Raw genomic sequence first — 13817 nt, forward strand, 5'->3', positions numbered from 1 at the left:
TAATCTGCTAATGTATGAGTCAAGAACAATAGTGTGATAAAATGGCAAAATGAAAAATAGAACAAAGTCAATGCAATAAATACACTTTGCATGTTTAAATCAACCAGAAAAGTTTGTCCTATACAAAAGTCTGCTTAATTAATGCCAACAAACAATTCAAAACGTCATAGATAGGCTAACGAATAGCATTGGCATCGTGGCGGTATAACTATTTAAGCGATGTATCAAAACATGATTCAGAGGCATATATTAAAAAAAAAAGACTGACATTACTGCATCATCCGAACTTACAGTAGTTGTGAAACTCTTCTTTGTTTCTATCTACATGATTGGATGGGCTATACTACGCACACCAGGAGGAGCTGCATTATTATTCATGAAGCACAACTGTTTATTTATTTATGTGTTCATTTGCATTCTAGAAGTTTACTACTTAGTTTTTACAAAGTACAATATTTTATAGTGTTATTTTCCTTATTAAACAATTTTTGTTGGATTTCTGAAACCGATTAATAACATTACCATTCATTTAAATGGGTAAAGAGTTGAGATATGAGTATTCCAAATTAGGGCTGCTCGATTATGAGGAAAATATTAATCATGATTAATTTGCTAACAAAAAACCCTCAAAATTAGTATTAATAATCTTTTATTTATGCCAATTTTTTAATTGTGGAGTGTAATAATTAAAATTGTAATTGCTTTTCAATTAATTGCACAGCCCTATTGTGAGTTCTGAGTGAAGTACTATAATATGTTTAGAACTGTACTATTTTTCAGTAATGTGGCAAGTACCATTACAGTGCATTAATGTTCAATACTGTTCAGCACAAAATCTTATTGTGTTACACATATTGCAGTTATACAATTATGTATTGTTTTATAAAATTAATTCAAATTTAATTAATCTAATTAAATTTATTATTTAATTTAATTAAATTTTACTTCCATGTAATAATAAAATAAAATACAGTTATATATTGTATTGTACAATTTATTGATCTTATTGAAAGGATCTCATTGTTTGAGTGAGGTATTGCTGTCATGAGTGCTTATAACGCTAAGTCTGGTTCGGCTGATTTGCATAATTTCACATGGCTTTCATTGACATTTCACCTCTGCATGACATCTGTCTTGGAGGTCTCAACCCCTTGAAGACCACCTCGGTTGTATACTTCCTGCCATCGGCATGCCTAACGACTGAAAAGTCAGTCGACTTTAATTAAGCGATGAAGACACAAGTTGTTGTTTAGGGAGGGCCAAAAGTGCCAAAATTGGAAATAAATTAATTAATAAAAGTTCAAATATGAACGGATATAAAAATATAATTCAAAAATTAAATACAAAAAATAAATATAAATGGAGATAAAACTATATATATACACATAAATAATAGTAAAAAAATACAATAAAATTGTCAAAAAATAAATGTCGAAATAAATACAAAAATAAATATAAATACATATCAATCAATCAATAAAAACGCTTTCACATTCATTTATTTCATGCTGCAGACGCTCTTTCAGGTCAAAATGTTATTCAAATGAGGGGGCGGTCCTAAGCGTGTCTTGGGTTGGGCTACGCCGTTGCAAACTGCCTTTCAATGGTCGAGTGAGCCGGTCGGCGAACTAGCCGGCGAGACTTCTTTGTTCGCCGACTGGGAAACTCTAGGCAGTTCATTTGAATAACATTTTCGACCCGACAGCGTCTGCAGCATGAAATAAATAAACGTGAAAGCAAAGCGTTTTATTGATTGATTGATATTTAATTTATATATTTAGTTTTGTACTGTATTTATTTCGACATTTATTTTTACATGTATTTTTATTTTTAGAATTTTGTTTTATTGTTTGTATTTTTTTAACTTTTATTTCCATTTGCATCTATTTTTTGTATTTCATTTTTGAATTATCTTTTTTTATATCCGTTTCTATTTTCACTTTTATTCATTCATTTATTTAGTCATTTATTTATTTTTAATCTGGGCACTTTTTGGTCCTCCACAGTTGCTGGGTGGGCACGTTTGCCGATCCAAAAGCTGGTCTCTCAATGCGGGGACACGTCTGTTAGATCAGCTGCGAGCCCCGCAGAGCGCAGGTTCGTCGAGACCTACAGCATGGAGGGAATCTAAATGGCTCCATCAGGACAAGTGCAATGTCTATTAAGTGAAATTTCATGACCTGGATGTCAGCCTTTTCAGCTCCTGCTCGTGATTGCTTACGTCTGTGGTGGAGGCAGACTTATACTTGGCTTGTTGACTATCCAAACGAAAGAATTGAACACGTGCTTCAACTTTTTTGAGTTGAAGTTTGCTGCCCTGCAGACATCTGCTATATTTGGATTAGAGGATTTTGCCTCCTCCCGTTCTTTCTATCCGTCATTTATTTTGACCCTGAAGTCGTTTTCCCCTTCGCTGTCTGTGATGTCATCTCTGGACCACCAGAGTTGGACTTCTGTTCCTTCGCTCTGGCTACCTTTTTATGTTGGAGTGATTACCAGTAGTATGACTAGAAAAGGAAAAGTGCTACAGTTTTTTTTTTTTTTTTTTTTGCATGGTTATTTCTCAGTAGCACCTGATAAATGTGTAAACGGGGAGTCATGTATCTGAGTGAGTGCCAGCGTAATGCTGATATTAACAACATAGTCACCGTGTAATTGATTTCCCACAGGCCTCGGGGATGTCGGGCAGATCGATGCCGAGGCTGCCAAGCGCTCTTTATAAAAAAAACGGTGAAGCAGGCGAGGATACATTTATGTAGTAAAAAAACATGCATTAACGCACGTGCAGGTGCACGCGTGGCTGCTCGCGAAATCACACACATCTGCTTACCATCCTGGTAATTGTGCTTCCATCAATATCATATTACTCGTTCCTTTAGCTGCCTATTGATCAAGCCTACAGCTGCTGGTCATGCGCTGGTTACGATGTGCCTTATTACCTGTGCTCAGATTGGGGATGGTTGAGTGTGCGTTTGAGTGATTATAATGCAGGCCGCGCATTGATCCAAATGACTGCAAAGTGTTCCTGGTGCAGATGGACACCTTATGGCATGAGAGGCATGTTATAGTTGGCTTTATAGGTTAAGGTTGGATCCTTATGGATTTTCAAAGGTCGGCACTAGAAGTGATGTTTTGGTGTTTAAATTATCCATTCAGATATCAATAACAATTTCAGTTATAATGCACGTTCAATACTATACGAGACAGTGTGTTGTAAATTTCAATTATTACAGCTATCAGCACCGACGTGGGTAGAAAACCGTTACAAATATGAGGACTTGTAACACATTTGAGCAGTATTAACAAGCTGCTTCTTGACAATAATATGTTATATGTGACCTCACTAGTCTAAATATGACATTATGATTAATATTACATTTGTGGAATATGAGTTATGAAGCAAAATCCCTTTCAGGGGGCGGCCATTTTGCTTCTTGCTGTCGACTGAGATTGACATCAATGTTGCTCAGGTAACAACCAATCACAGCTAAGCTTCAGAAAACAGGTAACAACCAATCACAGCTCAGCTTCAGAAAACAGGTAACAACCAATCACAGCTCAGCTTCAGAAAACAGGTGAGCTGTGATTGGTTGTTGACTGAGACTGAGAAACATTGATGTCATCCTCAGTCGACAGCAAGTGGCAAAATGGCCGCCCTCTGAAATGATTTTGCTTCATAACTCATATTCCACAAAAGTGATATTAATCATAATGTCATATTTAGACTAGTGAGGTCACATATAACATATAGGAAGTCAACCCCAAAAATTTTGGGGGGCGGACAATAATATGTTCTACGCAGCCCCACTAGTACAAATATGGTATTCTTGTTGATATCGTAGGGGGTGGCCATTTTGCTACTCGCTGTCGAATGAGATTGACATCAATGTTGCTCAGGGCTCAGGTAACAACCAATCACAGCTCAGCTTCAGAAAAACAGGTAAAGGCCGGTACACACATATTGATAATCAGGCCAATTAAAATCCAGATTATCGGATCATGTCCCTAATGATGATCCTGACTGATTGTCTCAATCGCAAATGTTAATAATAATAATAATTGATGATCATAAATCTTTACATATCTGTTCAAGGCAGAGGATGTGCAGCCTCAAAGCCAAATACAGTGTTCGAGAGAGCGTAGTTGAGCGGTACAAAGGGGTCCTCTGGCTTGAATTCATTACATAGTGTCTTTCAAAATAGACACTCTTCTCCCCTCAAGGGAGAAACAGACCATCTTGTGTTTCAAAGTATGTTTAAAAAAAAACAACAACCTTCATTCACGTCTGGAAACACTAAATCAGTGATGGACTCTTTCTGTATGTCCCCATCGTCTGATTTACTCATTTGAACTTGCACAAATTGTCTTCTCCACTTCTCCGTGACCTTGCACGTGATAAGTGTGGCAAACATTTCACGGCACCCATTATAGTAGGATGTAGTTTTGTTGTATGGGAGAATTACAATCAAGAGTGATGGGCTGGAATGTGGGCAATTAGTTCCCCATAGGTGGCGTGTGAGAAACTGGAACAGTTAGCGAAGGCTATGCTAACATGCTAACCTCAAACCTATACTTTAATTATTCCTCATTACTGTATGTAAACACATTAAATTGTATAGATTGGGTTGAAATGTGGGCAATTATTTTCTTTTGGGGGCATGTGAGATACTGGAACAGTTAGCGAAGGCTATGCTAACATGCTAACCTCAAATTTATTCTTTATTCATTCCTTATTACTGTATGTAAACACATTAAATTGTATTGTTTTAATAAATGCTACATGTGAAATTACAATTAAAGTAAACTATAATCTATAAAGCACTAAACGGTAAAGTTAAAGTTGAAAATTGGTCATGTTTTTGCTTTTTGGGAGCTTGGCTGAAGTAAAAATGTGACACTTGTTAAATGTAAGTAAAAGCCAAACACATGACAAGTCATTGTCAAAGGGAATGTGAAAGTCTTCCCAAATATGACACAATGTTTATTGATGGCAAAATAAAAATAGATTTGCAGCTTTTCCTCCTTATGGTTTGTGTTCAGCTCAAACCAAGCGTCGGCCCATCTATCTCAGAGCAACAGGGGAAATAAGTACAGGCTCATTATGGTTGAAAAACAATATGATAATTGTGGCAGATGAGCAGCAATTCTGACTACGTTGTCTGTGAATACATATCATGCGTGAATAAAAAAAAAAAATGTAACTGTTGATTTGAGACGCGCATGATGACCACATCTGTTTGTAGTTAGTAAGGATCTTCTATTTCAGCCCATGTGTTTCCTGTCACGGAGTGAAAGGAAAAGAAAGATGGAAAATGTGTGTGGCCAAGCAATTTCTATTTTTCTTGGGAATGTCTTGTCTCTTGTCTCCCGTCTGATATTCAGACTTAACCTGGACACTGGACTACTTCCCGCTTTTCGCTACCCCTAAATTCAGTCTAATTGCTTTTGATTCCATGTTTTTGCACTCATTCATCACACTTGTGTCTTTTACTTTCATTCACTTGTATGCGCTCTCTCCTTAAGAGACTGTAAATCTCGGTATGCTTTGCGCCGGTGATGAAAAACTGTAAATCTGCGACCTGTTTGCAGCCTCGCACTAAAACGTCCTGTTGCTAAATAATAAAACTTGGGGAGGCGATCTGGTCCTGTGACAGGTCCTGGAGGGATGAGATGGGATATTGTTCCTATCTGTGGCTCCAATGAGGGAATTAAGTGTAGCCTGGCTTCCAGCAGTACACAGGAAGAGGACATTGTCCAATCTACTGGGGGCATTGCCGGAGATAATAAAGCTTGATGATATTTTCTCATGCTGACAAATAATATTTGCTCAGACTGAACTACTGAAAGTCAGCGAGGACAGTGAGTCACCACAAGTCAACACTGGCTACAAGTAAACTTTGTTTTGGTAGTGATGCACTTCTACTGAGTTTTTATAGCGTGGCCTTTTGCGTTGCATTTAAATACAGAATGTGCTGTGTAAATAATTACTGATTTATTTGGTTCTGTTGTAATGTCTTTTATTATTTAATTTGATGTATTGAGGTTTTTCCAGGTTCACACTGTGCCCCCACCCCCCCCCCCCCCCCAATAAAAAAGAGCAGAGCTTGACCGTCGTTTTTTTTCCTGCTCTATCTTTCTTTTTCGCCTAAGAAACTTGGGGCACTGAAAGGTGACCTGCCAGGCTTCCTGTTCTGTCTCCTTCTGTTGGCCATTGTACAGAGGTTTTCTGGGCTGGGTTATTACTGGGGGCGTTTATGGATCAATAAAGTAATCAGAATCTGAATCATGATAATTTTATAAACTACAGTTAAATACTTGTCACGCTAACACTCTATAGCATCCCATTATGTGTCTGCTTGGGTCAAAATAAAATCTTCTTCCTCACTCCAAATGAAAACATCCATGAACCAGGAAGTCAACTATTAACATACGAACAAATTAACTCATTATCTGCCATTGACGACTATAGACAAAATTAATGTGAACTATTTCTATCAGTTTAACAATTTTTCATTCCATTTCATTTTTTTATGAAAACCTATATTATTTTTACTGTACATTAATAACAGATATAAAATTATCATGCGATTAATTACGATTCAACGCCCTTTATTTGTTTTTGTTTTTTAAAATAAGGCCCGTCAGGCGATTTATTTAAAAAAAATTGTAATTAATCACATGACTTCACTAGTTAACTAACGATTAATCACAAATTTGATATCTGTTCTAAATTTACAATAAGATTTTGTTTCTAGGTTTTCATACTCTTGTTAGCAAAAGTGGATTTTTTTTAAACTAATAGAAATAGTTCAAATGATTTTTTGACGTCTATAGCCGTCAATGGCAGTGAATGAGTTAATATTGCCAACTCTGCATCCATTTTAGGCGGGTTAATGTGGAAGGGCGAGCCTACCATTTATGTCGCCTGATGGGAATTTTTTACCAAAAGATGTCATTCTCTTCATATAAGGATGCTAGGTAGGTTACCTTTGGGATGAAATGAGTGAACACTGTTTTTATAATAAGATTGAAAGATGTTGACTTTATTGGATATTTTGACGTCAACAGGTGCTCCGAATTTTATTTGATCAGTTAAGCCGGTGGTTCTCAAATTGTTTATACTAACTACCACATCCCAAAATACTTTGCGCCACCATAATGACCAACACTAAAATACAGTAGCTACTAGCTAGTAGGTCGTCAACAACTTTTATCCCTAAAATGTTTTACAAAATTTTGTTGTAAGTCAGTCTGACAATGTGCAAAGTTTGGCCATTAAGACTCCACTTAAGCATAAAGATAAATATAACAATTCAAATAAAATGTATTGCACATAAAAGTCAAAACATGTTCTCAGATAAAAAAAATAAAAAAAATAAAATAAAATAACCAAGCAGTTCATAATAGGGATTTTAGATTTATTTTTTATTTTTTAATTTTTTACAGATACCAGTACGAGTTCTCAACTCTTTGCGTAGTCACCGTTACAAAGTACCGATACCACTATTTTTACTACGAAAAAACAATAACAGGTCATTTTAAAAACATTCTTGTATAGCCGAATATAGAATATTTTTTCTTAAAATTACATGAAATTAATGGTCTAATTTATTTATCATACAGTAAATTCATGCTCTACTCTTCTAGTTCTGATTTCAAATTTCTAGTTCCTGATCATACAGAGTTCGGCCGATACTGGTATTGGTCACTGTCACCAGTACCGATACCTTGAAATAAGGACTGATATCGATACCCGGTATCGGTAATCACACATTCCTCATTTTTAAAGATTAAATGCAAAAGTATTTCATCATACTTAAACTACTGTCCATGAAAAGTACAAAATTCATGGTACTGGATTAAATAAAAAATGAACACACTGTACTCATATTTACCTGTTAATTTTTTTTTAATTTATTCATTTTTTGTTTTTATTGTATTCAATTAGGGACATCACACTTACTGCTACTGGAACTCGTACCACGCGTCAAGAGTCACCGAGGTAAGCAAACAAAAAAGTTCATCCTCAAAGTCAAATTTTCATTCATTTTATTCCATGTAACACAACTATAATGACAACACCACGAACATGTGGTGGTGGATTCTGTTTTCTTGGTATTATGCAGTATAATATTTCTATTTAAGTGTTTTTGATGGAACCAGATATATATATTTTGGAGTTACAGTATTTCTCTTCCCGTATTAAACTTTGAGGTCTGCCTAAAGGCTCGACTGAAACCTTCCGTTTGTGTATTACTTTCTGTGATTTACCATGTTCTCAATTTGAACTAATCACCCTGGCTCAATATTAAAGCTCCTCAATCCATGTCCAAGAACTTGCAATGCACTTGCCATGCACTTTAGGAGGGTCAAAGTTCATCCGTAGATACCCACCACAGAGGTCATCTTCATTAGGTGTTAATGATCCTCCCCGAGGGCAAGTCGTCGGCCTTTCCTCCTCAGCCCTTTTTACATATTAGATGACAACCTGTTTCCAAAACATCAATAACATTTTGAAGCTGTTCTTCAAATCCGCTTTTCTTTTGTGTCCGCCTGGCCGCTTTCCCCTCCTTTCCCTGAAATGTAAATGAAGCGAACCACCGAGCACGTTGGAGCCGAATCCTCACTTGAACTGGCCCTCGCGTACGCTGCAATCAACGAGAGGGCCCGTTCATTTAACAAGCTGTCAGCAGGAGAGCGCTCAAATGGAAAATAGAATATACAAGCAATGCAGCGCAGGGATTTGGATGCAGTCCCGGTCATTATTGTATCATATGAGTCTCCAGCGCTGCCTTGATCTGCCAGGTTGAGAGGAAACGCGGGTGCAAATCTTCGACCCTTCGCAGGCGGGATTTTGCTCTGGAAGCCAGGACCAATCGCGAAAAGTAAACCAGTTTGACTTTGGAATCAATTAAAATTGGGCCCGTTCACGTGGAGCTGGACGCATAATTAAAGCAATCTCATGCCGTGTAATTTGCCGGCCATTCAGGAAGTTCTAACAAATAGACGGCAGCGGGATTGAGGGATTAAAGGTTTTTGAAGTTTGATTCCGAATCCACTTGTGAGCTCAGTTGGAAGCTATGCATCGCCTTCGAATGAGAGTTTGAGCCGGTGACTCAAGCCCTTCCATTACTGTCTCGACAACACAGATACATGCTGTCATGCGTGTTTGCCAACAATCCCATAATGATGGAGGAATTGTTTCAATCTGGCCCAAATATTCGCCTTCCAGAGGTTTATCCCTAAATGAGATGATTGGAGTGTGTGCGGCGGCGGAATGTTAGCAGCAACAAATGAATTTAGAAAACAGAAACCGAGCAAGATTATGGCTTTAGAGGAGGGGTGGCGCAAACTTCTGTGCTCAAAGGCCACATTTCACTTTTAAAATCGTAACCATAAAATTAATGAATAATCAAATTGAGAAAAAAACACCTGATTTCTAACGTTATAAATACTAAATAAAGGCACTCAACAAATAACTATACAAAATAGAAAATGTATGCATTTATTTATTTATTTTCTCTTTAATTATTTATTTTTTAGAAAGGTAAACTCTGGTATTGGACATTGTGAAATGCATTGTTTTTAAATAAACATTCACGTCTGAGGGAGTGACGTCATCGTTTTCAGCGCGTTGAAACTCACATGGAAGGAGGGAGATTTGTGTTTTTAAGTACAGTCACTATTTTGAGTTTGTATCAGCTAAAAACAAAAATCTTAAGGTTTGTTTCACATTCAACAGTGTTCAATAACACTATGTCAAAAATAATAAAAAATAAAAAAACCCTGGGTCTCTTGGGGGGTGCTGCGTTGCGGGGCTTTCCCTGGTGTCGGGGGCGGCGCCGTTCCGGCGCGGTCCGTCGCTCTGGGCCCGGCGACGCGGTTCGGGGCCTGTGGGCCGCCGGGGTGCCCGGTGGTTCCCTCTCCCCTCCCCCTTCCTCCCCCTTGCTGCCTCTCCCTCCTCGCCTCTCCCCGCCCGTCCTCCGCCTCCCTGTCCCCTCTCCCTCGTCGCCCTTCCTCCTCCTCTCCCCCTCTCCTTGCGTCCCTGCCGCTGCCCCCTGCCCTTCTTGTCGTCCCCTTCCCTCCTCCCTTCCCCTTCCCCGGTACGCCTTCCTTCCCCTCCCCTGGGCCGGGGGCTCCATCCATGGCCCGGGTCTCGGTGCTATGGGGGCCGGCGGGGGTGGCTGGGGTTTGGTGTCGTGCCCGCCCCGCTCCGGTGGGCGTCCTGACACCTCGGGCGGGACCCAGTATCCGGGGGGCGAGCCCTATCGCCCCGCCGGACGGGTCCCATATGCCCGCCGGGGTCCTGGTGGGGTGGGTGGGGGCTTGGTGGGCCGGTGCGCCTCCTGCCCCCGCCCGGTTGGGGGGGGCCCCGCTGGTCACACCTCTTAACTCACTACACTAGGTTTGCACAATACACTTTTATAGACATATAGGGCACATAACACACTTTGGGGGGTGGGGTAGGGTGGAAACACCGTCTTCACCCTACAACTCCCCTCCAATTTTAATACACCACACAACTTGTGGGTGGGGGGGGGGGGCTTGGGGGCTTGTGGGGGTGCCATCGGTTGGGGGCCGCAGTATAGAGCAGTGCTGCGGTCCCCTGTCCGTGTCGCCACCCCCCCCCCCCCCCGCCCTATCTATTTTTTTTAATGCACCACATACACTCAGCAACATGCTTGGGTGGCGGGTGGATCGGAGCGTGGGAATATCATTTCCATCGGCTCCGGTTCACCTGCTCCTAATTTTAATGCACCACACACACACACTTGTATATACACTGGGTGGGGTCACATTCACGGTTTAGGGGTAGAGTTCGCCAGTCCGCGAGCTGGCGGACTCAGTAACAGGGGTTAATTTTCACAAAGAACGCTGGGGTGACAACCGGGGCCTTCCCCCGCTGGGCCTGGGGTTCGGGGGTGTCGGCCGCCCTCCGGTGCCCCCATCTCCCCCTTCTGCCCCCGGTGTTCCGTCCTTCCACACGGCGGGGGGTGGGGTGGGCGCGGCTGCCCTCTCCGCTCCGCTGTCCGGCCCCTCTTCGGCGCCGGTGCCTGGGTGCGGGTGGTCCCCGGGGGCTGGGGGTCGGGGGTTGGGGGGCTGCCGGTTGGTCGGGGTGGGGTCGGGGGGGGGGGGGGGGCGGCTTTGTTGGGGGGGGGGCGGTGGTGGGGGTTGCGGGGTGGGGGGGTGCTGGGGGTGGGGGGTGTCTGGGGGATTGGGGGCATGGGGGCGGCTGGGGCTGGGTTGGGGTGGGTGGCGGGGGGTGGATGGGGGGCGGGGGGTGGTGGGGGGGCGGGGGTTGGGGGCCGGTGGGGTGCCTGGTGGGCCTGCAGTGCCCCGTCCTGCTGCGTTGGGCCGGGGGCGCGGGCCGTGTTGGGGCGGGGGGCGCTCCTGCTCCTGGGTTTGCTCTCCGGCCGGTGGCCCTGGTGGGGCCCGGGGGTCGTCCTTTGGCGCTGCCGCGGCCTGGGGGGCCCTGAGGTGTTGCGCTTGCTCTGTTCCGGCGGGGGTCGACGGCTCCCCTCTTTGGTGGAGATTTTCATGCATGCCAGATCCACCACACCAGCATCTACCGAAACTCAGACACAATCTGTTTCCTCCTCAGGTTATTGAATCGGTGGAGGCTGGTGTCTCGGATCTCACGCGGCTTCGTCTGTCCTTCCTTCCTTTTCTCGGTCTCTCCGTTGGTCTCTTGAGGCCTCCCTGACTTTATGTTTTTTGGATTTGTTGGGGTCTGGATGTTTCTTGGGCTGGGGAGGAGTTCTGGTGGGGGGTGTCTGGTCGGTGCTGGATTTCACCTTCCTTGGTTTTCTTCGGTCCCCTCGGGTCTCCTGGTGTTCGATTTAGGTGAACGGTATAAGATTTTTTTTTCTAATAGGTTTTCTGGTGAGCTAACAAACACACGCACGCACGCACGCACACACACATACTCACCCACACACACAAAAAAAAAAAAAAAAAAATATGTATGTATGTATGTATATATGTATATATGTATGTATATATGTGTATATATATATATATATATATATTTAAAAAAAAAAAAAAAAAAAAAAAAGAGCAATGATGATGACATTTCCGAATGAACAATACTGAGCTCTTAAAAAAAAAAAAAAAAAAAAAAAAAAAAAAAAAAAAAAAAAAACAATAATAAAGCAGGGCCATTCAGTCACACTAGCGTGTGTGACTGCAGGAAGTTACCAAATTTAATTATATATCAACTATGAACATTATAAATGCTGAGTTTGGCAATTACAACTATGTCATGTAAATAAGACTACTTTTATTTTATAAATTATAAAAAAGTGATGTATAGAAAGATTGTCTTTTATTTTAATATTTTTTAATTTTATTTTTTTATTAAAAGCAAGTGGGAAATGTAAGTGAAATCCTGAAGTCTAATTATTTAAACTAAAAATAATTATAAGTCAAAAAGAAAACTGCCTTTATTTTAGTTTGAATAAATACAAACTTCTTAAACGTCACTCTTAAAAACTCACTTCCAATCTGCCGAATGTAACTATTAAAGTAACTTGTAATCTAATTTAGTTACTTTTTTTTAAACAAATTACTTTTTAATACAGTTGTCAAATGATTATTATTTTAAATCAGATTAATCACATCTTAGAATGTTGATAAATCACGATTAATCACTTAATTATTATCAGCATTTTTCCCACCAAATTTGAAGAGGACGTTATGTGTTAATTATTTTGACATTTAATGTTATGAGGAAGTCTTCAACATTTTTTGATCCACTGCACACTACCATTCTCCTCTTTTTCTAATCAGTTAATTAATTGCATGATTTAAAATGAAAACAAAAAATGACCCCAATAGTTTTGACACGAACAAATATTCTGAATCTCCTACACAAACATGTATTAAATGTTTTGCTTTAATGCATGTAGTTATGTTTATTGCTCAAACACAACCTGTGCTACCTTTGAAATAACCTACCACTGTCAAGCTAAAGGACCATCTGCGGTCAAAATTAATAGTGTGATTAATCGGTGTTAATGCGTGATTAATGCGATAATTTTTTGTGAATGATCAATGAGTTAACTTTAACTTTGACAGCACTACTTTTAAAACAAGTACCAGTAATCACTAAAAGTAACTAAATTACACAAGTAACTAAATTAGTAACTAAGCCTGAAGTAACTAAGATACAAAAGTAACTAGTAATTATTAGTAATACTTTAATCACTACAGTGGTAATCAATAAAGTAACGTAACTAAATTACTTTTTTTAATAAAACATTTTACGGAGTGATACTTAATCTTTTAACTGACATCACAATAATGTCAAATAAGAGATTATGCAATTTCCTCAGTAATCCTCAATCATTCTTGACAGATTAGGTCAATACATGTCACTGTTGACAATTGGATTTTCCCTTTCCTTTTTCACAGTTTGAAAATAACCCAGTGTGAGGTGAGCATAAGGGATGGGGTAAGTGTGGTGGGACGATAGGCGACCCCTCGTGGTGGAATAATTAAGGACCTTTGACCTGTTGGGGAGGCTACTGCGCCTGATGGTAACCTCCACAGAGTGTCGGCAGCATCGGAATGGAATAAGTTGTGCAGTTGTTCAAGTCCCAGACGTGATTTTTGGGCTGTCAGGATGCATTCCATGAACCGTGTGACTTTTCACAGGATATATATACTTTATTCACAGTGGAATTAAAAAAGTCATGTTTGTAAATATATTTAACTATAGATCTCATGACTGTTTATCTCACATTACATGCAAGCAAACTCATATATTGTGCATCTGAAAAAAATGTCACAACATATTCGACAGTATACATTTTTTG

Source organism: Leptonotus elevatus, chromosome 20, assembly GCF_054856555.1.
Source record: "Leptonotus elevatus isolate MCC_2025b chromosome 20, RoL_Lele_1.0, whole genome shotgun sequence".
NCBI lineage: Eukaryota > Metazoa > Chordata > Actinopteri > Syngnathiformes > Syngnathidae > Leptonotus > Leptonotus elevatus.